We start from the raw sequence: 26,928 nt of genomic DNA, 5'->3' as shown, positions 1-26,928 counted from the left end.
AAAGTACCTCAAAACATGGCTTTTTAGAGCAGCAACCCCCCCACCCCTTGCGCCTTGAGACCCTACCAGGTGAGTAGTGCGCTTAAGAAATGTTTTGATTGATTGAGTTTCTAACAGTATGTATATATGCATTTATGTATATAATATTTATATAGTGTGAACCAAGCCAAAAGACAGATAAGTGCTGTACAGGATCAAAGAAAAGCATAAAGTCAATGAGTGATAGGAGAGGTAGTTGGATTATGGACAGGTATTGGTGTTATTTATAGAGGTGAGTATTTAACTCCTTCCTAAATTGGAACAGCATTGGGGCAGTCCTGATGGATATGGGAATGTTGTTTCAGATCCTGGTGCATAGATGAAAAAGGCCTCCTGCCTTTAAAGCATAATCTTCACATCCATTTACCTGCCACTCATTAAATATTGTAATATTTTCATAGTGTGCCAAGTCAATGAAGCCTGACCCTCCTCAGGATCTGACCCATTTTTTCAAAATCTTCAGTGGGTGCCTTTGTATGTCAAACAGTACCTGAATTATGACCATGCCACCATTTTGTCATTTACGTCTCCCATATGCCACATCAACTCCCTTATGCCAATAACTGCATGCAATATTCCAGTGCTACAGTATTACCATTCACTGTGTGCACATGCCATGGATTTGCCAGGGATCCCCCCCTGTGCCACAGGGGCCTCCTAATAGCAAGATTGATATACAGTATGATTGCGACAGAATTTGACTTTGGAAAAATTCATATATCAGGGGTTATACTTATGTCAAAAAATGCATCTAGTCGCTCAGGATTAGCATTTTGTCATGGCTTCTTGCCCCACATATGCCATGATTGTCCCCCTTAATGCCAAGAATTGTTTTCAGTCTGTCATTGCCAACATTTAGCCATAAATGTCCCATATATGAATTACGACCGCTAAATTGCCACCAATGGCATTTTGTCACAGGTACCCTTTATGCCAGGAAATATTTCCAATGTGATAGCACCAGAGTTGTGCCATGAGTGTCCCTTATGCCAAATATGTCAATGTCAGCATTTTGCACGGGCTCCCCTTATGCCAGTAGTTATGTCTAAAATATTAATTCCAGACCAGCATTGCACTTTTGCCACATAATCCAAGAATTTCATCCAATGTGCCAGTGCCTGCATTTTACCCAGGTACCCCTTAACCCATGAGTAACCTACAAAATGCCAGCATTTTGCCATGGGTGCTTCTGTAAACTGCAAATTGCCTTCAGTATGCCTGAGCCAGTGGCAGACACACAAGTATAACTCCTTCCCAACACACACACTTTGGGTCACTTTCACTGACGTTCACACACTCTCACTCAGACTTCTTACGCTTTCATACTTTCTCACACTGGCTGACACTCATTCCCAATCACAGTAACTCTCACTCTCACTCACTAACACTAATCTCACTAGCTAATTCTCATTAATTCTCACTTATTTTAACTCATGCATTCATATTTACAGACACACTCACTCTAATTTATTCTGTTATTTACCCATCACTCACTCTTTCACTCATTCTTTCACTCATACACATGCACACAATCTCTCATACACTCTGTTACTACTTATGCTTATTTATATTCACTTACTATCATTCTAATTCCAGCGCATCCTCCTCTTTTCTCACTGAGCAGCTCACAATTATTTGCCCTCACTTTTACTGTCACATTCACCCTCTATTTCTAAGTTTCACTTATTCTCACTCCAACCCACTCATTCTCACTTACAGCACACTGTAACTCACTGCCACTTATTCTCACTCACTCCCATTCACACACACATATGTACACTATCACGCAAAAAATGCTTACAGATGCACACAGCATGTCAGATAATTTTTGTAATTACCTTCAGCTGCCTATGCTGGTCTGCTTCAGTTGCCATTGCTCGGATATTCAATCAGGAACACAGCTTCCTCCTGACACAGTAAGTTATAAACAAGATTGATGAGTAGGCTTCAGTGTTCAGTTTCTTTGTTTTTCTTCTCACCCTCTTCCACCTTGTGGGTAGGGTTCAATGAGGTGCTTGACCTAACTCCACGCTGTGATGAGATTGGAGAGTGTGAGGAGATAGCATGATTGATACTAAGCCCTGGACATGGCAGGGTTTAAATCTAAAGTGCCCATACCTACCTGTACTAGTGATACTGAAAAGTGTTGCTAATGGGGAGACTGACAGGCTCCCGAGGCCATACTGGGACTTCATCTGTGTGCCCAGGTGACAGCCACCTGACAAATGTCCTGCCTCAGGCAGCAGCAAGGGTTGGATTTTTTTATTATAGCAGTATTATTCATTACTGGTATAATAAAGTTACATGGCAGAAACAAAGAGGGCAGAGTCGCAGCTCCTCTAATCACGAGCTGCCACTGGTCCCAACTCTTTTTTGTTAGTTTGGGTGAGAGTTTTCAGTGGTCTTGTGGATCACTGCTTACTCCCAAACAAACATTTTATAAGATTCACAAAAGAGAAAGGTTCCTGAAAGACCCTTTCCATTTTGTGAATGAGATACCACCCCAACTTGAGAGTCTGCAACTTTTCAATCTTTTACAACCACTATTTCAGTCGTAAACTATTGATATCTATATGGATAGAAATTAATGTTTGCTTGGAATTCCTACATCATTCCCCTACAAAATATTTTCCTATTTTTAAACAAATTTCAGGAATTGGTGAAAAGTTACTGACTCCAGAAATGCGGTTAGGATATTGCTAAGAGGAGTGTTTAGGCTACAACTCCAAACCGGAGCATTTGTTACCAAAAAAATCCTTTATACTTCTGGCCCTCGATCTGGTGCATTCTTAGTAACTACATTTTGAAAATTACAAATACTCTTCCACTTGCCATTGTTTGTCAAATGTCTTTTTATTAGGTTTTCCCCAAAACAAACCTGACAAGGCCTTCAAACAGAAGTTACATAGTGCATCTACAGGAGAATATAGTACATCACAGTGTTCCATATATGTACCATGGCCTCTATATTCTGGGATGTGCAGTATAAGATGCCATGTCAATATGATCAAATGTACATAAATCAAACATTCATAGTGTTTTAAAAAGAGAGAGAAAAATGAAAAAAGAAAACAAACAAGAAAATACCCAGGTGAATGGAATGTTATATTGATAGTCTAAGCGAGTGCAAGCATACAGTTTAAAACTGAAAGAAGTGCAGCGCCTGTACGCATAAGGAACAGGCTACCAAGGGAAGGCCCCCATAAAAATAGCCTACCAAGGGATCCCATGAATATTCAAAGTTTTTGAACTCATTTCTGAATATATATTCCAGCCTTTCCATCATAAGTGCTAGCCACAATCAGTCAAAACTGGTGCCAATTTATTTTCTATGCCGCAGCAATTGTCCATGTTGCCGCTCCCAGACATAGCCACATTATTGCTTTTTCAGTTTGATTTTTCAGGTAGTCATCTCTGTGGCCTAAGAGTGTGAACTCCAGTGTTTCTAGGATTGGGTAGCTCAGTATCTCTTTGATCTGAGACAAAATTTCCACCAAGAGGGTCAAACCACCGGGCAATCCCACCAGATGTGATAAAACTTTCCCAATAGCCCACATCTTCTCCAACAAAGATCCCAAGTAGTGGGAAAAACTTTATCAACTTGGTGGGTGTTGCAAAGTGGATTATTGGTAAGGGCAGGTAAGTACCTACACTTAACAATTGGCCACTTACCCCACCAGGTCCAGGTAGGTCTCAATAAACTAATCCCAACTCAACCCTTGGTAGCTTGGCAATGAGCAGTTAGCCTTAACGTAGGAAACAGTTGTGTACAACATTTAAAAATCACAAAACAGTATGTTAATAAAACACATAGCATGATAAAAATCCAACACCAATTTATGGAAATAGATCATATTTTTCTCTTTAAAATGACAATAAAACATCAAAAATCCAATAGAGAGGACCGGAGATATGAATAAAGAATAAATGCTTTTTAGCGCTTAGAAACTAAAAGTGCCAATCTGGACATCTGGTCGCACTCAACAAGGGCAAAGTCAAAATTTGAGGCTCACTGTGATGGAGCCCTGCTCAGCTACTGTGAGCAGGAGGTCTCGGTCAAAGTTTTACCTTCGGACTTAGGCCCCCATTACAACCTTGGTGGTTGGTGATAAAGTGGCGGCAATACCGCTAACAGGCTGGTGGTAAATACTACTAAATTATGACAATAGCGGAATCAGCTCAGACAGAGTGGCACTTTGATACACCGACCTACAGGGCGGAATCAACAGGCACCACGCCGGTAACCGCCTGCAGCCAGACGGAAGCCCATGTTCCGCCACTGTACTAAGACACAGGAAACTGCCACCTTTTCTGGGGCGGTACCAAACACATCAAAAGCCTGGTGGAAACAGATCTCAGAAGTCAAAGGACTCACCTGCGGAGATTCAAGGAAGAACCACGACGCCATGGAGCATAAGCTGCACATATACCCAATGTTGATTTATGTCCTGCTCCACTATGAACACCGATGGCGAAGACGACCACAGTGAGTACAGCCGCCTAGCACACAGGGGAGGGGGGGTGGAAAAAGAGAGTGACACACACACGCAACACGCAACACCCACACCTCCAACACCATACACACAAACAGATGCAGTAACATAGCATATTTACTCCGTACCCTTCAGGAATAATGCAAGGACAACTCCAATAGAGAAAATTTAGTGTAATAAGATAAAATAGTAGCAATACATGCATCCAAATCAAAAAGTATATAAATATTTACAGATGAAGGGACACTGCCCAGTCCTCAATGTTCGTGGGCCACAGGGCCACATTACAAAGTCCAAGGCCCCACTTCACTCGTGCAACAACATGGAGAGAATACTGCAGGAGCATCAGGTCAAAAATAGGCAGGCACCTCAGGGGGACGGGGAATGGGGGGGCACCTCAGCTGGCAGATGGCACAACGCCACTGGTCCTTGAGGGGGCAACATGCCCTGTGCTTTGTCCTGGGGAGTGCAAGGCCACAGTCTCTCTGGTGGATGGCATTTCCACTGGTTCTGGAGGGGGCATCGTGCCCTGTGATCTTCATCCTGGGGAGGATGGGGAAAGTGGATGGCTTCTCCACTGGTTCTGGAGGGGGCATCGTGCCCAGTGAGCCTCATCCTTGGGAGGATGGGGTGAGGGATGCAAAACATGTGGATTGCAAGGTCACAGTCTCTCAGCTGGGTGTCATACCTACAGGATTTGCAAGGGGCAGGCCGTACAACGCCTATGGAGGCAGGTTTACAGAATGTCCGCCTTGCGTTGATGGCTGTTCAGTGGTGGCACTGGTGCTGCTGCTGCTGCAGGTAGTCGTGGTGGTGGGGGCTCCAGCCCATCCCCTGCAGCCTCGGACAGCTGCCCACTGGTGCTGCTGGTGGAACTGGTGGTGGTAGTGGTGGGGGGAGGCTCCAGCCCATCCCCTGCAGCCTCAGACAGTGGCCCACTGGTGCTGCTGGTGGAGCTGGTGGTGGTGCTGGTGGGGGGAGGCTCCAGCCCATCTCCTGCAGGCACAGATGGATGCTCCACCATGGTTAGTGGTGTTGGCTCTGACAGAGTCCCAGCACTAGGCTCCTTGTCCTTACTGCCTGCTGGTGAAGGCCCCATGCCCTTCCTGGCAGCAGCTGGGGATGGTTCCTTACCCCTTTTTGCTGCAGCTGGGGCTGGCACCTTGCCCTTCCTTCCTGCAGCTGGTGCTGGCTCCTTGCCCTTACTTCCTGCAGCTGGAGCTGGCTCCTTGTCCTTCCTTCCTGTAGATGAGGCTGGCTCCTTGCCTTTCCTTGAAACACTTGGGGCAAGCATCCTTTCCATCTGGCTGGCTGGTGGCCGGGATCCTTTCCCACCTGGAGTTGCTGAGGATACTACTGTGCCTGTAGACTGGGAGGCTGAGGTGCTTGTCTGGGTTTTGACCAACCTGGCCTGATGTGAAGGATGGGGGAGGAGGGGTAGGGAAGAGGTCAACGGTGGAGAGGAAAAGCTTCTTAGGGACATTGGGGTGGGAAGGGGGAGAAGGTCTGGGAGTGGAGGAAGAAGGAGTGGTTGTAGGAGGTGTCAGTCTGCTGTGTTTGGGTGCAGGTGCATGGGCTGGATGCTGTTGTGAGGTGGATGGCTGTTGGGTATCTGAGTGCTTGCGTTTGTGTACTTTGGGAGGAGGGGGCACAGACACAGTGGGAGACGACACAGGGGACGTGTGGATGGATGTGGGGGTGGTGACTGCCAGTGAGGGGTGTGTTCTCATAGGTGTGCTGGTGACGGTGGTAGTGGATGAGGATTTAGTGCATGCAGGTGTGAGTGGAGATGCAACTGGGAGGGAGGTGGAGGACGAGGAGCAGGAGGCCACAGTGGGGGAAGTGGATGTTGGTATTTCTGCATCTGGATAGTATTTGTGTGAGAGCCTGTGGGATGTGGTGCTTGTGATACCACTCCACTAGGCATAAATGAAGGGCACTGTGCTCACCCCCTTGTTGCTACTTAACTTATTTATTGAAGTACAAGCAGGGGCTCCTCAACCGGCCTCCTGGGGGAGGCTAAGATAGTAGTCTTTCTGAAAAAGGACAAGGAACCCACTCAGCCTGGTTCATATCGCCCAATTTCTCTAATTAATAGCGATGCCAAAATCTATGCTAAAATACTTGCCAGCCCCCTGAGTTTGGTAATCTCAGGTTTAGTATCTCCATGGCAGCATGGCTTCATCCCGGGGAAGAGCACGGCAGATCATATAAGACGAGTCATCATGTTACTTGATGTTAGTGCAACAGCCAAGCTTCCCATGGCAGTAATTTTGTTAGATGCAGAAAAAGCCTTCGATCGGGTCCACTGGCCCTTTTTATGGTCTGTCCTGCGTAAAAACAACATCGGTCCCGAGTTTGTTAAAGCAATTCAACAGCTTTACCACAAACCAACGGCTACGATACAAGTTGCCGGGCTAAAGTCGACCTCAATCAGTATTCAGAGAGGTATGCGATAAGGGTGCCCGTGTTCACCACTGCTTTTTGCGCTATATATTGATCCCTTGATCAGGAGAATGATCAGGAATGATCAGATCATTCCAGTCTCATTGAAAGGAGGGTGTACTAAGATTTTAGCATATGCAGACGATATTGCGGTGGTGACCACGGACCCCAGGACTGCTATATTGGAAATAGAGCAGGAAGCCCTGCAGTTTGGGAAAAGATCTGGCTATTTGTTGAACAAAAGTAAATGCCAAATGTTGGTGAACGAATCAGTAGATTTTAAGGATGAGCGGGTGCTGACACAGGTACAATATTTAGGTGTTAAACTCACAGTAAACCTTGACGAAGTGGTGAAAATAAACATGGGCCCGATTTTAACAAAGACTAGGAAAGATCTCGCTCGTATTAACAATCTACACTTGTCACTCATGGGACGCTGCAACGTGATAAAAATGGTGTTTCTACCCAAAGTACTCTATCTCTTTAGAACAATCCCCCTAGAGATTGGGCAAGACTGGTTCAAACTAATAGAGGGATTGGTTAATAGCTTCATTTGGTCCTATACAAAGCCGCGCCGGGCTTTCCACTATATGACTCTTCCAAGAGAGAAAGGGGGGTGGGCACTTCCCAATTTTAAACTTTATTATCTAGCAGCAGTGCTTCAGTATGCACAGACACTTTATGTTACGGATAGACCCGGTCAAGATGGTCTCCCTTCGATATATACCCTGATTTTGGGCAAAGAAGCAGATGCAGTCTTTCTGCAGATTCTGGAACCCAGCTACCACAAAAAGGTTAAATTTAAGGTAATTTATGCTGCATTTAAGGCATGGACTCAGGTTAAGCGCAAGATAGGTATAGGACGAATCTGCTACTACACTCCCCTGTGGATTACTCCCACGCTTGCAGTGATATTTAAAGACCACTATTGTTTGAGGTGGAGTAATCGGGGCATTCATAAAGTCGGGTACCTTTTTCATTCTGGCAGCCATTTCAAATCATTTGAGGAACTGAGTGTGGAATTTGCGCTGGAAAAAATAGACTTTTAAATTTTTTTACAGATTAGAGCCTTTTTACTAACTAGTATGACCCAAGGTTGGCACATAGACAAGATTTAGCTAATGGAAGTTTCACGACACCCCACTAGCTGCGGCATTAAAAACCTGTATCCATTGCTTTTAAATGCTATACAGGATGATCTGTCTTTACTTGTTAAAAAATGGGAAGGACGGGTTGGAGCTAAAGAGACAGAGGTTTGTGAGTCTATGGAAATGGCACGGACTGTTTTATTGTCTGCGGGCCCGCAAGCTCAACATTTTATGGTATTGTATAATTTATATTATACACCTGCTAAGATTGTGAGCTGGGGTAAAATGGTGGGAATCATGTGTCCACGATGTGGTTGCCTGAAAGCAGATCTCTGTCATATGTACTTTCAATGTGTAAAACTGGAAAGTTTGATTACCGGGATATCCGATATATTGAAGAAAATCATGAAACAGGCTATCTATCTGATACCTCAAATGGTTTTGCTGGGAGTTGATCATTCAGTCTGCAATAGTCGAGATAGATACTTCCTGTTTATAGCAATGTCGGTATTTCGCAGCTGCATAGCATCTCTGTGGCGTGATGTAGACCCCCCACGATTTAATCAATGGTTTTCACGACTTTTATCTATGTATCACTTGGAGAATAGCCTGTATGAACTAAAAGGAGCAGCGGCTGGTAAAAGACTTACTAGAGTTTGGGCACCCTTCTCTGCATGGCTCTTGGGCCCCGAGAATATGTTGACTAAATAAGTAATTTTATATGAGATCTCTAAAAGACAAAACTATGATTATTGAGTATTGATTATTGATTAGAATGCGTGTTTCTCCTGTATGACAACATTGATGTACTCACGTTTTTTTTTTTTTTTTTTTATGTTGCAAACATGTAACCAGCTGTGTGTTCTAATAAAAAAAAAAAAAAAAATGAGACAATTGGAGTCATGTTATATCATGGAGATGCACACCATGTCAACAGTAGGGCTAAAGATTGATAAATAATTATGGACATATATTGAGAAAACAATAACTTCACTGACTGATTTGGAGTTGTGAGGAGTTGTGGGGACACAAAGATAATTGCAGACTGAGAAGGTGCCCATTTAGGGGGAGATAGCCTATTGACAAGCACTAGTTTGTTTCCTTGTATTTTGGCAGTTCAAAGTAAATATGGCCCATATAGGGCTGTATCCGTTTACAGGATCATTGTGTCCAATGGTCATAAGCCTTTTGCACAGACAATAAAATGTATAATCAAAAGACTATTTGCAACATTTTTAGCACCCTTGAATTTTGTTTCAAGGGTACGGCTGAAATGCCAGAGACCTGCAATGATTATCATGTGGATGAAGTATGGGGCTATCCTAAGCAAGGACATTGTTTGATTTTCTGAACTTTTGCAGTAATGAAATATTGATAATGCCTATGTATAAGATATATGATGTAGTTTGATTTTTTATGACTGGTACCTTAGAGCTGACAGTGTAAGGGAACATGTAATGTACGATCATGATGATTTACATATGAGGATCCCTTTTTTAAATAAATTTTTTTATATCATATTTTGGACTGGATTAATGAAAAATTTCTGCTTCTTTGCAACACTTTTACAGATTGGGCATACATTAAACAGTATTTTTGAATTCTTACTGTGAACAATGAGACACAGTGGGACACTTAAAAATGGCAACCTGTAAACAGATGTTGCTGTAGATCAATCTTTGCCCATCTTCTATGTTGATTTTTGACTGCTGCTTCAGAGAATTTGAATTATTTAAATGTGAATAAGCCACCGGCACCTATGACATTGTGACATTGACAAAGGCCGCATGCTGAAACTTGTCCATCTTGTAAATGTGTTGGTAGCTTAATAAATTATGGGTGAAAGAGCAACAACAAAGCGTGAGTGTGTTTATATATATATATATATATATATGTATATATATATATATATATATATATATATATAGTTAGAAATGGGGTCTCTGGTTGGCTGTCAGTTTGTACTCTGTCCCAGAAGGGACCCTCACTCTAGTCAGAGCAATGGAGATACACACTTAAACTAACCCCTACTCACCCCCTTGGTAGCTTGGCACAAGCAGTCAGACTCGTCTCAAAGTCAATGTGTGAGGTATTTGTACAATCACACACAGTAACACAGTGAAAACACCACACAAGAGCTCAATACCAGGTTAGAAAAATAGCCAATATTTATCTGAGTAAAACAAGTCCAAAACGACAAAGATCCAACATGCAAAAGCAAAGTTATACATTTTTAAAAATTAAACTTCAATATAGCATAAGAAACACAAATGTGTGAAATTGATATCACAACATCGTGACAAAGTTGTTCCCTACAATCGGATGCCAGTGGTGCCTGTCACGGAGTTGCACGGGCCCCTAGGTACAGGACCTTGTGAAAATAAGGAAACAAGCTGATTCACAGAATCGAAGATCGAGCCGTCACTGGATCCGTTGCAGCTTTGGTTCTGGTGCTGCAGAGTGAAGGAGAGGAGGCTTGAGTGTGAGGCAGTGGGTCCTTGCTTCGGAGCTATGGAGGTGAGGTGGCATTGGTGTGAATCATCAGATCCTCCCGCTTACAGTGGGGTCAATATCCAGCAGTCATGATGCGGTGCAGCGACTTCACGGAGTAACGGTCACGCCACGATGCTGCAGGCACCACAGTAGATTCGGGAGTCACAAACATCAGTGACACAGCATTTTGGAACTCATGGAGTCGTGGACTTAGGAAAGGCGGTGTCAGGCCTGCAGGGTCGTCGCACTCCAGCGGGGACCACGGCTTCAGATGCAGGCAGCTTCATGGGATTGGGCAGAAGCATCAGTCTGGGCGGCGTCTGAAGTCAACGCAGTTGAATCTTCTAGGTTTTTCACAAGCTTCTCCTTTCAAGGGCCCAGGTACTGGATTAGGCACCACTTGACAGTGTAGGAGTCACAGCAAAAGATTCCAGGTGCTTCAGAACAGGGGGTAAGCTCAGTCAAAGCCCTTGGAGAAACTTCACAAGCTGGTTTCACAGCAAAGTCCAGTCTTTGTCCTATTTAAGGTAGAAGCAGCAACTGCAGGCCAGCCCAGCAAAGCACACACAGCAAAGGGGCAGGACTCCTTCTCCAGCTCTTCAGATCTTGTGCTTGGCAGAGGTTCCTCTTGATCAAGAAGTGTTCTAAAAGTCTGGGCTTTTGGGTCCACTACTTATACTCCTTTCTGCCTTTGTAGTAGGCAAACTTCAAAGGAAAGGCTCTTTTGTTAACACAATTCTGCCTTGCTGAGCCCTAGCCCCAGACACACACCAGGTGGTTGGAGATTACAATGTGTAAGGGCAGGCACAGCCCTTTCAGGTGTAAGTGTCAGCTCCTTCCGCTCAACTCTAACCCAGGAGATGCATCAGAATATGTAGGCTACATCCCAGCTCCGTATGTGTTACTGTCTAGAGCGAATTCACACCAGCCCAACTGTCAGTCTGACCAAGATGTGGAATACAAAAGCAGGCAGAGACACAGAATGGTTAAGCAAGAAAATGCCCACTTTCTAAAAGTGACATTTTCAAACTGATAATCTAAAAACCAACTTTACAAAAATATGTATTTTTTAAATTGTGAGTTCAGAGACCCCAAACTCCAGATCTCCATCTGCTCCCAATGGGAAACTACACTTAAATTTAAAGACAGTATTTGATGAAGAATAATGCTGAACATATCCCAGAATGCCACCTAAAGGCATAGCTTGGTGGAGGAGTATAAATAGCTCTTGGATTGGATTAATGATTTACCGTGATCAAGACCGGGAAGGTCGAAACGCGTTGGTGTTAGTTGGTGGGGGGTTCTCTTCTCATTTAATAAAAGAGGACTAATCCCAATCCTGTGAGTGCGGCATCTTTAACGTGAATGTTAAATTGGCAGAAAGATTTATTGGAATAGGTCCTTCCTTGATGTCGGCATCAACAGTTTGAGCGCACCTTTTCTGTGGACCTGGTGGAGTTGGATATATATATATATATATATATATATATATTTTTTTTTAAATATATATATATATATAAATCTATATATATATATATATATATATATATATATATATATAGTTAAGTTCACTTAACCATACATATTCACCTGTTATAGTTGGAGTTATCTAAAGTATTAAAAACTCGTGCCCTAAGGAACCTATACCTTACTCTCCTGGCATGCACAGTTAACTGATCAATAACTTTACTGCAGATGTTACAGTGACATTATCAATGATGTTTTCAAAGATGTCATGAGTGCTGTGATTTGTGGGGTAATTAGTAGTGCATGGGGTGGGTACAAATTATAGTTACCTTAGGGCACGGGTTATAGTTACTTTAGATAACTCTAACTATAACAGGTGAATTCCTTTAGTTTGGTATGTTGTAAATATGAGCCTAACTATAATTTGCCTGTAACCTTTGTGTTTTAAGTGAATTTCTATGGTTTTTAAATTCTATTTCCTTACTACAATGTTTCTTTCTCCTTTTGTGTTTTTTTCAGTGAATTTATGTGGGGGTTTTTAACGTAAAGTAATTTTCTTTAGTATACAACTGGGCGCGGCAGCAGTGGTTGGCCTGCTGCCAGACCCTGCGGCCAACCTCCCGAACCACCCAACTCCACACTGAGCATGGCCCTGTGGTCTATGAGGCGGGAGTTGCATGTGGCCCGTCTCCCTGAGTGTGAGAATAGGTGTGAGAGGGTGTATCTGGGGATGAAAGTGGATGTGAGAGTTTCTGTCTGGGTGTGAGTGGGTGCATCTGTGTCTTAGTGGGTGTATCAGTTTCTGTGTGAGTGGGTGCCTGAGTGTTTCAGTTGGTCTGTGAGTGGGTGAGTGAGCATCTGAGTGGGTGTGTGAGTGTCTGAGTGGGTCTGTGAGTGAGTGTGTGAGCGTCTGAGTTGGGCTGTGAATGGGTGCACGGTGTCTGAGTGGGTCTGTGAGTGGGTGCGTAAAGGTTTGAGTGGGTGTTTGAGTGGGTGAAAGAGACTGAAAAAGATAAATTGAGAGAGGGCGAAAGAGAGGGAGAGGGAGCGGCGTAGAAAGTCTGTGTGTCAAACCTATGCTTAAAGACTTTGCTGTACAAATGGCAAAAGACTTTGGGCCTCATTACGACCTTGGCGGTTGGCAGTAAGCTGGCGGTAACACTGCCAACAGGCTGGCGGTGTTCCATCAGCTATTATGGCTGTGGTACAATAGCCACGGCCATACTGCCAGCCCCTCCAACATACCGCAAGGCTTCCGCCTGGCAGTCATAATCCCCACCCGCCAGCCTGTTTACGGTGGTAAACACCGCCATGGAAAGGCTGGTGGTAAGGGGGACTTGGGGTGCCCCTGCACTGCCCATGCACTTTGCATGGGCAGTGCATGGGGCCCCCAGGCACAGCCCCATTGTGCTACTGCACCCGTTGCACATCAACATTGCCGCCAGCTCTATTACGAGCCAGCTGCAATGTTGATGTGACTTTTCCACTGGGCCAGTGGACGGAAACACTGTTATCGTTTGCTGGCCCAGCGGACAAGTCATAATGGGGAACCAGATATACCATCAGCACTGGCAGTGTTCTGGCATCCGCAGCTTCGGCGGTCTAGGAGAAAGACTGCCAAAGTTGTAATGAGGGCCTTTGTCATTATCTAGCTTGGTGTGGATAGCCCTGTGCTGATCCTATGCTTAAAAACATTGATAGATAAACAGACATTTGAGGTAAGCAAATCTAGAGTGTCACTGGTGTTGCAGGGTGCTCCTTGCTGAAGCTGCTCTCCATCTAAACTTGGGAACTACCCAGAGTTCTCTTTTCTTTTTTGCATATACATATATATATATATATATATACATATTATTTTTTTCACTGGCTGGAATCTCCCTCTAACGTGTAAGGGACAGGGAAGTGTTTTTATAATAAAACAGCTGATGTTCTGAGAAAATGTCCCTACACAAGGATGTGTTTTTTCTATGAATGTCAGAGACAAAACTTGTGCCACGTTCACCAGCAACCTATCTTACTACAGCCTTGGAAGAAGCACAGAGTGAGCAAGAATGTCTTATATGAGAACATAGTGCTGGCCTAAGTAAAAATAGCTAGATAGAGAGAAATAAAACAATACTGCAAAAGTGGCTATTGTAAGAATAATAAAATGAAGCTGAATAAAATATATCTAGATTAAAGTGCACAGCGACAGGCCTAGTATGCTAAAATAACATGCATGGAGCTATAACTAAAATGGCTACATAACACTCTCCCCTTGTTGGTTGAAGGTGGTACAAAGCCTAAATATACATAAAAGCTACTAAAACTCAACCTAAGATATATATGTAAAAAATGTCAATAATGACAAGTTAAAAGGACACTGGAGCATATATAAAAGGGCAATTTAAAATGTTAACATGTGGCTTAAAAGGGGCTAAATGTCAAGAGTAAGAGTCATTTTGAAATTTGGCAGTTGAATCTGGGACAATAGGAGGACAGGAAATCTTCCACTTCGGCAGGTGTTAAAATTGGGAAGGCATCACTGGAAAGGACCACGGAGCAGTCAGGTTCCATAGCCTGAGCCTCAGACAAGGAAGCAGCATTCTGTGGAGTGCCCAATAATGAGGTAAGAGTCACATCCTCCAGGAAGGGCAACTCACAAGCGGCTTCCCAAAGCAAACGCACCCTCAACGCGCATGTCTGGTAATAAACCCTCAGCGAGAACATCAACAGATCACGTCCAATGAAAGCAAGCGCTGCGTAGAAAGACAAACTTCCAGTGCCTGTTTGAAAGATCACCAAAGGCACCGAAATACGGGCTGCAGACAATGCAAAACCGGTCTGAGTGACAGAGACCAGTCACACTCCAATGACTGCAGGAGTGTTGCTCCAAAGTACTGTATCATGTGTTCATGACACAGCTGCGCTGATTGGAGCTCTCTCATTTCTCCTTGTTGCGATGGGACAGCCATTGCGCATGAAAAGTAGCAACAGCAAAATGCCAACTATAATAGCCAAAGTTATTGGAAATCCCCCGAAAATACTGCAGAATATTGAGTGGATGGCTGATGGTATCAAACCAAATATGGAGGAAAAGGTGTGAACGAAACCAGAACCAACAGCCTTAAAGAAATGTGCAATTCCAGTAGTACTGGAGGCATTAAATACTTATCCCACGGGTTCACCAAAGTGTTTCGGAAAGTTGTTACTTAAAAGGGACTGTGGGGGTCATTCTGACCCCCGCCGGCGGCGGAATCCGCCGGCCTGGCGGGAACCGCCAGAAGACCGTACCGCGGTCAAAGGACCGCGGCGATCATTCTGACTTTCCCGCTGGGCTGGCGGGCGACCGCCAAAAAAAGCGGGAAAGCACCAGCAACGAGGAAGCCGGCTTCGAATGGAGCCGGCGGAGTTGCTGGTGTGCGACGGGTGCAGTTGCACCCGTCGCGATTTTCAGGGTCTGCCAAGCAGACACTGAAAATCCTAATGGGGCCCTGTTACTGCAGGGGCCCCCAGGGGCCCCACGACACCCGTTCCCGCCATCCTGTTTCTGGCGTTGAAAACCGCCAGAAACAGGATGGCGGGAAGGGGGTCGGAATCCCCATGGCGGCGCTGCTTGCAGCGCCGCCGTGGAGGATTCCCTGGCCCAGCGGGAAACCGGCGGGAAAACGCTGGTTTCCTTTTTCTGACCGCGGCTTTACCGCCGCGGTCAGAATGGCCCCAGAAGCACCGCCAGCCTGTTGGCGGTGTTTCCGCGGTCGTTGGCCCTGGCGGTCCATGACCGCCAGGGTCAGAATGACCCCCTGTATCTGTGCTGATGACCTTGCCTCCTGAAGTGCATAGGTCTCGCGTGCAGATGTGAGAGCCACATGTTTTTGAAACAGTAAAGCTTTGAGTCTGCTCAATTTGTCAAAATTCACATTAGAAGTAGCAATATGGGGACAAATGTCAGTTACCTCTTTTAATCTAGTGGGAGGAAAAAGTACATTCCCGCAGCATGTAACAATCTTAGAGCCGAAACAACATAAACTATTCTGGCTTACATCCCACAACAGTCTTCACCATTGAGGAGAACATAGCTGCTGTTTGAAAGCACCTGGAACGTAGGTCCAACCAAGGGGACTGGAACTCCCTTCAGATAAGAAGCCAAGTTCGCTGCAGACGTGTTAAACGCCCCATGCAAGGATAGCTGTTTACAAACCATCCAATGGCTGACAGAAGTCTTGCATTCACTACCGCTAAGAAAGACTTCTTTCATGTCACTGAGACATTTGTACGAGAAGGGCAGCTCCCACACCTCATGGATATAACTATCTCCCAGCCTTTTATATCTGCCTCCCGGAATGTGTTTTAAACAGGACGTGAATTGTAGTGTGGAAATAGGCAGATTAATGACCCTGTGTATGAACCACTCAGCAGATGGTATTTCAGCCACAGTAAAAGGCAACTTTTCTACCTTTTTGATGTTCAGCATGGCATCAGTCACCTCTTTTTTAGCCATTAGTTGTTGTTGTTGCATTAAATTAAAAGTAGAAAATATTTCCCTTGCGCTGATGTGTTGCCAGGGATGCGACCTGCCTTCAGTGTTTGAAGTGTCCAACCCAACTGCATAATGTACCTTAGTTGACTCTGTCGATGGTGTAAGGAGGACATATCTGTTTGTTTGATGTCTGTAGCAGACGAGACAATGCTATTTAAGGTGTATATCCGGTCGGACAGGGTATTAATCCCATTATCTACAACAGCTAATGCCTTCTGTAAGTTTGCTTGGTATATTTGCCTTAACCAGACAAATGGATTCCTGTTGGAAAAGCTTCCAAATTTCATTATATACTTCGTATACAAAGCGCTTTCTGTGTTGTTTTCTGGGGCCCAACAGGAAGTCCTGTAAGCTGGTGTTATTAGACAGGAGACTGAGGTGTTCTCTAACCGCATCTAGTGAGGAACTCTTTAATCATTGCTGGCATAGTTTCCTCACACTGTATGTTGTTACTATACCCACATCTGACGATATATAGTAAGCGTTCAGCCTACTAGTTCTAAAACACCCTGTGGGGTTTATAAAATGTTTATGACACCCATTGGCATCTATTGGCCACAATAACCACCCGCCAGGACATGACAGTGAAGCATTAAACGTGCCATTCTGGAACCATTCACCGAGATGATCTTCAGTTGCATTTATATATTTTTGCGATTTATAAAATTTTGCAAGGTCAGGAATACTGGGCATGTTCAATTCTTTAATCTTTGTTAAGCCTAAACATCTTGTCTGTTGTACAGTTTAATTTAAAAATATATACTGAACAGGTATCAGGCATGCTCTAAATAAAGCTTTCTTCCCCCCTATTTGTGAATGTCTAATTTCCCCCATACTTTTGAAGTCAATCGACTTCAGCCAATATTCATAGCCTTCTATAGTCAAACGGGAAACAAAGGAATCTGAATAAATACATTTTGTATTTGTCAACAGTTCCATGGAAAAAATAAAATAAGTTACTTTAAGGCAATTTGTCAGATCACATGTTTTCGACACTTCAGGTGTCGAAGAGGCGAATGAGTCTAAAACGTTGTTGTTCATATCGGCAAAGTATCCAGAAGCAGTTTGTGCAAAAACTGGAGCCGTGTCTGTAGGTGGAGTGGGTATTTCCCACGGTGGCTCAGAATAAATGGCGCCATCTGTCTGTGTTGAAGTTGTGTCAAATCGATCAGTAATTTCTGTATTATTTGATGTTAGTGGAACTAATGCAAGATGATTTTCCAACCTTCCCAATCTCGGAGAGGTATCAGTGTTGCTTCTTACAACTTGTACAGTAACTTCATGACCAGTAGTGAGAGGGATTTGGGAACTACTAGCTGTTCCTTTCGGTCGGCTATGCAGGATCGACCACATGGTGTAGTATGACATTGTCGATAGATACAAAATGGTTTCCTTTGGCACCTGCCAAAGGTGGTAGAATGACAGTTCTGGTACCTTGTATTCCCTAGACTGGGAGTGGAGCATGATAAGAAGGACCAAATTCCTTTTTCACAGCAACATTTTCACGTACTAGATCCCCAACTTTAGGAATCCAGCCTGTAGGCTTTACAGGTACATCCTTAATTGCTGTGGAGGCAGCACTGGAAGAAGCGTTGTTATCACAGAACGTTTGAAAATCCTGTAAGACAGTGACACATTCATTTATGTCAAAGGGTGTTTCTGCCGCCTCCATGCCAGGACCATCAAAATCTGGAACATACATTTGAGTTCCAAATAGGCACGCATATGAAGTACAACGCCCCCCAGGGACCTTCTATGCAGATTATTAAGTGCTCTCTGGACTCCATACAGATGGTTAAGCCAACTACAACATGTACCTAAGGCTCTGGCTGTTAAGGATTGCTTTAGATCACGGTTTAATCGCTCCACAATACTATTTCCCTCGAGATGAAATGGAGACGAGTACTGGAGTTGGACCCCCAATGAAACCATGGTGTCTCTGAATAGCCCTTGAGGCAAAAGTCAGGGCCCTGGTCTGAGTGGAAAGCCGCAACTGTATATATACCAATAAAGACTCCTAAATCTTTAACAACAGTCTCAGAGTCAGCCGAGCATTGTGGCTACACTCATAGAAATCTGGAGCAGTAGTCAACAGCGACTAAAATGTATTTGTATGAACTGTTCGATGTTAGTGGACCACAATGGTCCAAGTACACACACTGTAAAGGTTTGTTGGAAATTAGGAGGGGTGTCTGCGGTGGAAACTTTAATTTGTTGCAGATGGTACAACAAAGGACATACTGCTTGGACTCTTTGTATAGGACTGGCCACCAATAACAGGCTTGTAACATTGATATTGTAGCCGCCATACCAGCATGGGCAGATGCTACAGCCTCATGTGCTGCTTTAATGAACTCTGGTCTTATACCTTTGTTGGGAATATCTCAAACCCCTACGCCTGGTATTTTAACCTCAGCGTTTAGGCAGCCTCCCATTTGGTAGGAATATTTTGCATGAAATGCTTTTGGATGTGGCGTACCATCAGCAGTAGCTTTCACGGCAGCCCATATGTCTTTGTCTGGTTTCGCACCTAAGCGGATTACTGCAGCAACAGTGGCCGTGGCTACTGCTGACTTTGCGGCTTCATCAGCCAGTGTATTCCCAACAATCTGTATTCCAATGCGCTGGTGTCCAATTGTATGTATAACATGGACGTTTGGTAGCATTTCCTTCAGATCTGCTGCTTTCCCCCATAGAAGTCTGTGTTTAATGGTGTTGCCTTTAGAATCTCTGAACCCATTCTGGTGCCAGTAATGCAGGTATTCATTGAAGGACTGGACACAATTGTATGAAATGCAAATAATCAGTGCTAACTGTGCAGGATCTGTATGTTCCAGTGCCATCACCAGAGTCTTTAGCTCTGGTAGCTGTGCTGTGCAATGTGTAGGGTTTGCATGTATGTATGTTGGGGACAAACTTTATTATCCTCCATGTAGCCATTTACAACTGAGCAAGCAGCGGATTATTGATGCTTTGTGCCAATTGCAGGTTGTGCTGAGCCATCGGTGTACATGGCTCTTTGATACTGATCAATAGGCAGTATGTTTGCTGGAGCTGGGCATTCTAGTTCATATTGCAAAAATTCTTGAGTTTGTAATTTTGGGTCAAAAATGTAATCTACATCAGTGGCTGTCAAAGACGTGGCCCATTGTATCCAACATGGATGTAATGCTTTAGCATTTGGAACGTTGGCTTTGGTGACAGCATCAAGGGCTGGAATTGGGGAGAGGACAATAATGCATTTACCATGAGCTAGAGATCTTTCTTTAATGACAGCCATCTGTACAGCAATGAGAATTGCCTCAGTGGGAGCAAAGCGCTGTTCTGCTGCGGACTACAAGTATGAATTGTATGCAATCGGGACGGTCTCACCCTCGTAAAAGGATATATAGGTGAAACCAAAGGCACCAGCAATTACCCTGATGACTGAGTGTGTTTTGCTGTCCCTTGTATGTAAACGTTGTGCTGCAAGCATGTCTGTCTGCAGGTCTCTGAGAATGTGTGTATGTTCGACTGTCCAAAATTTACTTGAAAACTCAGGACGTATTAAGGCCTATAAAGGTTTTATGCTTGTTGCATAGTCAGGAATGTAAGTTCTGCCAAAATGTAGAAAACCCAATAGAGATTGGAGTTTTTTAATGGTGTTTGGAAGTTGTAATTGTGCACATTTTTCTAAAAATTGTGGCGCTTGGCTCTTTCCTCTACTTGATAACTCATATCCCAGAAACAGGATGCAGACAAAGGCTATTTTTGTTTTTTGAAGTTTAATTTGTAGCCAAATTCAGCAAATCCCACAACAATACAGGCTACCCATCTTAAATGTTGCAGCAATTCATCATCTGTAAGATATATATCAGCTACATAGGACAATGCTTCAGGATCAATGTCGTGCAAAATTGAAGTCACACGAGCTGCGAACAGTCCTGGACCGTTTCATGTACCCTTGGGGTAAATTACAGAATTTTTTCTGGGAGCCTAGAGCGCTGAAACTTGTTAAGTCTACACTCTCAGGCGCTATATTTTGGCAGAAAAAAACATTGGAAATGTCCAGTGTTGTTTTGTATTTTGGCAGAAAAAAACATTGGAAATATCCAGTGTTGTTTTGTATCTTTTGCACACTATGTTGTTCAGCAGTGTTGTGCTTTGGGAGTTTTGTATAGCATATGTGTGTGTATGACTGTTTAAGTGTCTGTAGTTTGGACTATTCTGTATGAATGATATGGTTTAGCTACGGGGAATAAAGGATTATTCATAGGGGAGACACAGGGTTCAATTACGCCCTGGTACTCCAGTTGTGTGAGAATTTCTCCCACAGGTGCTTTAGCATCATGTTTTATTGGATATTGGGGTTGAAGTTGGGGTTGATTTTTAATAGGAATTACGTGGTAGGGGATTCTTTGTCCCAACCTACGTGATTGCGATATAGCGCGGGTGCATGCGCCAATGCCCAATCGATGGCGTAGGATTCTGCGAGCTCTTTGGGAACAAAAGGCGAGAAAGAAGGTTTAATAACATCTTCCCCATATGGGCCAGTGCGGACAAATTCAGATGGCCAATCTTGTTCGGACAACAAAATATTGTATGTATTTACCACATAATCCCAAAAGATTGCATCTATTGTGCATTCAATGTCTCCTTCTAACAGTAGCGTTACTTTGGACACCCTATCAAGCATGGAGACATGCATGTCTGCAGTTTCTGTTTGTAGGAAGTCATCAGATGCTTTCACCTCCAGATGCTCTAGAAGATTCCGGTGAACTAATGTGACCTCTGCCGTGCTTTCTAGCAGTGCTAGTGCCCACTTCCTGTTCTTCAAGAGGACCCTCTTCTTGAGTGGCATGTCGAACTGCAACTGCTGCCACCTTTCTCATTTTAAATTGGGGTTTTTGTAGGGGAGGTTTCTCTTCCTTTTTAACAGAAACCTCTGTTGAGCGTTGTGATTCCTGTCTCAGTTTCATGTACTCTGTTCTTCGTTCTGACCGCCCATCTCTTTCACTGTGTTTTTCCAAGGAGTCATGAAAGGAACAAGATTGGTGTGAATCAGTATATTGAAACCTGTCAGGCGTTTATATTATCTCTATTTCTGATATTATATCTATTCTGCGGGGTCTCTGTGCGCAGAGATTCTCCCCTTTCTTTTTTAGCAGTTTGTTGTTTTTTATCCCAGCATTTCTTATTACCCTCAGGAGCTTCCTTTAAAAAATCTTTATTAGTTTTACCCTGAAAATGTGGTTTTGTTCATCTGGCCCCCAGACTATCTCAACCAATAATAGAGTAGGTCTCTGCGATAATCTTTGGCAACTCACGTTCTTGATCCTGTTGAGGAACATCCCGGAGCCGCATGTGCACAGCTAGTGCGACTGCGTCCCCTTTAAGTTTACTTAAAATAATTGAGGATACTGTGGCAAAATTGCCCATTAATTGCATCCCCAAGTCTGGGACTGGGGCAGCCCCGTATTCATCTTAAATTTGTTTCAGTACTTCCGGTAAATTGGCAAGTGTCAGTGTTCCGTGTGCGGCAAGCATATTGTTAGCATTCTATGTTTATCCTGAGGTCCCATATGAGTAAATACTGCTTCCAGGGCATTTATTTTTTGAGCTAACCAAATGACACTTCTTCTCGTCTGGTGGGTACTTTACCCATGATCGAATGTACAGTTGCAGGGTTTATGCCTGGAGTTACTTAATGTGGCTGCGCTGGAGCAGCACGTGCTGGGTTTGTATTTAATGTTTGCATTACAAACTGTACTAAACGTCTGTATATTGCCATCAGCTCAGTATATAAGCAATGGACTTCGGCTACTGCTAAGTTTGCTGCTGCAGGGTGAGGTGTATAAGTGGCCAATAAAGGCCAGGTAGGACCATCATTACTTAGAGGACCTAACCTAACTGGTAAAATTGTTCGGGGTCGGGCGCCATCAAGCCAATTATTATGTTCCTGATAAAATAAAGGTATTTCTAAATATGCGTATGCTCTATATTGTCCAGGTACATTTGCAAGTGTATAGTGATGAAAAGTATTTCTGTTCCCATCAACTGCTGGAAATGTGACCCAAGAATAAAAGAGTTATGTTCTTTAAGCTACATCTGCATCAACAACAAATGTGACTGGGCCCCCCTGGGCCCCCATGGGCCCCCATGGGCTGTTAAGCCATTTGCCAATAAATGTGCGGTCAGGGGTTGTCTCATATTGATCCCAATTGCTACCTGTTGTGGATTCACCATATTAGATGGTAGATTTGTTCAGAAATGAGCACACCAAATGGGGATTTTCCTTTTAGAGTTCAGGCTTGAACAACCTCCAGCATCAGATAGGTGTTCCCTACTTAGCTGAGGAGGAAATCCCCAATACCAGGGATATCTCTGGAGATAGTACTGAGGTGTCCTTGTATATAGTGAGACAGAGATACTCAGGAGGACCCAAAAATCAGAGCCTGACCAAACGTTGGCAGCGCCATGTCACGTAGGCACTCATTATTCTAATGAGACCACTGGATTTTGAGCGACAGAATCACCTGCGGTATGACCCACTACAGGTGACACCTGTCACCCCAATCCGGGTTTTGCTCCGGCTAACTAGCAGTGCCTCATCTCTACCCAAGGGCAGGGATGATTGGGCAGCTGAGCACATGACATAATTGATTTCTCAGGGAAACTGTGGTCACTCAGGTCTCAACCGTTTCTCTCAGTTACATTAGTTTCACAGACACAATGACAAACAGAGGCAGTATATATTTCAATAAGATTTTAATGAAGCAACTGCATCTTAGATAGCAAAGCATGTGCTGAAATTACCAAGACAATACAGCATGACAAGATTAAAATTGTGACAAGGAGAGTGAAGCATAAAAATAATGCTACCATATTGTCACTAGAGTCAATAGACAAATTCCTATCTAGGCTATTTATAGAGCACAGCGTTTTAAGCTTTAATTCTGCCCTTCAGGTTCCCCTGGGAAGACATCATCCCCCATGCCTGAGCAAAGGCCTGAAGTCTGCATAAGCAACTGTAGCGAAGTTTTCAGCAATCAGCAAACCGTTGTGGCTCTCTGGCTGGAGCCTCCCTTTAACATGTAAGGGAAAGGGAAGTGTTTTTATAATAAAACAGCTGATGTTCTAAGAAATTGTCAATATGTAAGTGTTAGACTTTTCATCCTTGGCGTGGTCTCCCTTAACTTTTTGCTTCTGTTCCCCAGGTTGTTAATGGGTGCTGGGCTCTGATTTTATTGTTTTTGTTACTCTGGGCACTTTACCACTGCTAACCAGTGCTAAAGTGCAAGTGCTCCTGTTTAAAATGTGTACGTAATTGGTTCTCCATGATTGGCATATTTGTTTTACTGTTAAGTCCCTAGTAAAGTGCACTAGAGGTGCCCAGGGCCTGTAAATCAAATGTTACTAGTGGGCCTGCAGCACTGGTTGTGCCACCCACACAAGTAACCCTGTAATCATGTCTCACACCTGCCACTGCAGTGTCTGTGTGTATTTTTACTCTGTAAATTCGACTTGGCAAGTGTACCCACTTGCCAGGCCTAAACCTTCCCTTTTCTTACATGTAAGGCACCCCTAAGGTAGGCCCTAGGTAGCCCCAAGGGCAGGGTGCAGTGTATGGTTAAGGTAGGACATATAGTAATGTGGTTTATATGTCCTGACAGTGAAATATTGTTAAATTTGTTTTTCACTGTTTTAAGGACTGTCTCTCTCATAGGATAATATGGGGGTTACCTTTAAATATGATTAAAGCGTAGATTCCCCTAGAGAGTAGATGGACATGTGGAGTTTGGGGTCCCTGAACTCACAATTTAAAAATACATCTTTTAGTAAAGTTGATTTTGAGATTGTGCGTTTGAAAAGGCCACTTTTAGAAAGTGAGCATTTTCTTGCTTAAACCATGTTGTGACTCTGCCTTGTTTGTGGATTCCCTGTCTGGGTCAGTTGGGTTGTTTTTCACCTCGCACTAGACAGTGACACAAAGGGGGCTGGGGTGTAACCTGCATTTCCTGATTAGCCATCTCTGCTAGGAGGGAGGGGTGGAGTGGTCACTCTCATCTGAAAGGACTGTGCCTGCCTCTGACAATGCCGGCTCCAACCCCCTGCTGTGTGTCTGATGCCTTGCCTGGGCAAGGCAGGATTTCACAAGTAGGTGTGAGTCCCCTTTGAAGAAAGGTGACTTCAAAGACTAAAATGGGTATAAGAAGGGCACCCAAATCTACAGACTTGAGAAACACTTCTGGAACCAAGAGGAACCTCTGCCTGTAGAAGAGCTGATAGCTGAGGAAGAAGTGCTGCCCTGCCTGTGACTGTGCTTTGTGGAGCTTTCCTGCAGTGCTGCTTCTGCCAGAGTAAGAGGGCAAAGACTGGACTTTGTGTGCCTTCCATCTTGTGAAGAAATCTCCAAGGGCTTGATGTAGAACTTGCCTCCTGTTGTTTGAAGTCTCAGGGACAGCAAAGACTTCTCTCTGCCAGCACCTGGAGTTTCTGGAGAGACTCCTGCTCTGACAAGTGGTGCCCTATCCAGTCCCTGGGCCCTTGAAAGGAAAGCTGGTGGAAATCCAAGAAAATCGACTTCGGACGACTCCGGACCGACGCCGCTGCTGAATCCGGTAACGCCGCCTGCACCTGACACCGTGACCTTCGCTGGAACACGACACTCTTCGCAGGCCCGTCGCCGCAGCAGCCCCGCTGAAGTCCACGACTCCGTGGAAGTCACCGCACCACGTCGTGACCGACGCCACTTGAAGTGCACGGATTCAACGTTTCGCACAGACGCCGCGATTCCTGACTTCGCGCCTCGGCTTGTTTTCACTCTTCACCAAAGGTACTGTACTTGGGGGTCTACACGACTCCGTGTCCGGCGCCGCTGGTGTCGGCTTGTTGGGAATGACTCCGTCACGACGCCGTGTTAACATCTCATTGAAGCATTTTTTGTTTCTAAGTGCTATTTTTGAGTTTAATCTTTAAAAATTCATAACTTGACTTGTGTATGTCGGATTTTTGTAGTTTTGGTCTTGTTTTGTTTAGATAAATATGTCCTATTTTTCTAGACCGGTGTTGTGTCATTTTGTAGTGTTTTCATTAAGTTGCTGTGTGTGTTGGTACAAATACTTTACACCTAGCTCTCTGAAGTTAAGCCTACTGCTCTGCCAAGCTACCAAGGGGGAAAGCAGGGGTTAGCTGAGGGTGATTCTCTTTTACCCTGACTAGAGTGAGGGTCCTTGCTTGAACAGGGGGTAACCTGACTGTCAACCAAAGACCCCATTTCTAACATTGGTGATCAGCGGTTGGGATTTGGACTTGTATTTGTACTTGACATACAGTGATTAAGTGTACACTACTGTTTGAGTTCAGACCACTACGTGACCACATACTACTAGTCTTGTGATTTTTGTTTTTTTCTATTTGGACTGTTTTTGCTCTGCATTCAGTTTCTTTTTTCGCTGATCCGGTGATTGACTTTTCTGGAACTTCATTTGAGAACTTGCTTTTCTGCATTTGGAACTTTGCACTCTTTTAACCTTTTATCATGTCTCTACTTGGAGATGCATCAGTTGAAGCTGTTTTTGACCTGAAGCAATTGGATAGTTATAACAAGGCTCAGCTAAAGCAGTTTTGTAAAAGTTTTGGCTGTCCCATTAAGAGCTCTTCCAAGAAGGATGAGCTGAAAAAGGCGCTGAGGGCCTGGGTGACAACCAGAAGCACTGGAGGGCACACTGAGGATGAGGAGGAGGATGAGGATGAGGAAGGAGAGCAATCAGTACATAATGGTATAGTGGGGGGACCTGTTATTCCCAGGGAAAGAGTCTCTAGGGCAAGTAGCAGTGTATCCTCCAAGGGTCTGACACCTGGAGAGTTACAGGACAGACAGGCAGAGAGGGAGTACCAATTGGAGCTGAAAAAGCTCAGTCTAGAGATGGAACAGAGAAGGCTGGCCATTGAGGAAAGGAAGTTAGCAATGGCTCATGAGCTCAGTTTAAAAGAGATAGATCAGGGGAGTCAGCCCAGTAGGGATGGTGGCAGCAATCCTACAGTGCAGCCTGAGAGAAGGGTACACATCCCAAAAGACCATGTGAGGGATTATAAGAGGGAGGATGATATCTACTTGTGGTTCAAGGGTTATGAGTCAGCTCTCCACATGAACCTGGTCCCTGAAGCTCATTGGGGGAAGCCCTGTGGAAGCATTTTGAGGCAGAGGGGAGGGACACACTGATAGCCTTAGGGGATGCTCAGGATCTCAACTACCCTGTCATGAAAGAGGCCTTACTCACCAGGTATGGTCTCACCCCTGAGCAGTACAAGGAGAAGTTTAGATCCTACAAGAGAAAGGAATCCCAAACATGGTTGGAATGTGTTGATTCTTTTTGCAGGTCACTGGATGGTTGGGTGAAGG

The sequence above is a fragment of the Pleurodeles waltl genome, chromosome 8, assembly GCF_031143425.1.
Source record: "Pleurodeles waltl isolate 20211129_DDA chromosome 8, aPleWal1.hap1.20221129, whole genome shotgun sequence".
NCBI classification, from domain to species: Eukaryota; Metazoa; Chordata; class Amphibia; order Caudata; family Salamandridae; genus Pleurodeles; species Pleurodeles waltl.
Note: the sequence above shows the minus strand (reverse complement) of the source record.